The sequence below is a fragment of the Penaeus monodon genome, chromosome 32, assembly GCF_015228065.2.
Source record: "Penaeus monodon isolate SGIC_2016 chromosome 32, NSTDA_Pmon_1, whole genome shotgun sequence".
NCBI lineage: Eukaryota > Metazoa > Arthropoda > Malacostraca > Decapoda > Penaeidae > Penaeus > Penaeus monodon.
Window position 1 is genome coordinate 14,266,935 of NC_051417.1, and position 559 is coordinate 14,267,493.

At 29.2% G+C, this 559-nt stretch overlaps 1 protein-coding gene across 1 annotated transcript in view; it reads left to right on the forward strand.

Annotated features, from left to right (window-relative positions):
• LOC119593586 overlaps positions 1-559 on the forward strand; it is a gene marked incomplete in the record, with an annotated part of 34,026 nt that overhangs the window by 8,483 nt on the left and 24,984 nt on the right.

A 559-nucleotide genomic window follows, 5' to 3' on the forward strand; every position in this document is an offset into this window, starting at 1 on the left:
CATTTAACTTTGCATTCAACCTTCTAGCAAAGTATTCCAACAAAAACAATTCTTCAACACGGAAAAATAATTCCGCCATCACAAAATTGATGCTAATAACAGTGTCTAATTTTGCGAATTCTATCCAGAACTCTCAGTTGGCCTTCGTTCCACACGAGAATATTAATTGGCTTCCCTATTTTCAGCTGCATTAGGGTTCCTCCTGAGTTAAAATACCCCCCAAAAAAAGATATGAAGACCCTGTTTTATTTTTATTGTCACTGAATGCTATATCTTCCATGTTTCTTATTTACGTTTATTATTATTGCCTTTTTGGTGTTTCTTTTTGCTTCTCTTCATATTTTCGTCGAAACATTTTCGTGATGTTAGCTCCTATGTTTTTTTTTTATTAAAAGTTTTTTTTTCTGTTTCTTTTTTTCTTATTTTCTTTTTTTTAGAATGAAAACTTTCCTTTTTTCGTCTTTACTCTTATTATTATAGTTTCATTACTTAATATCTTCATATCCTTATTTTGTTGCTTCTAATACGGTTATAATGATATTTTTAAAATTATAAGTAC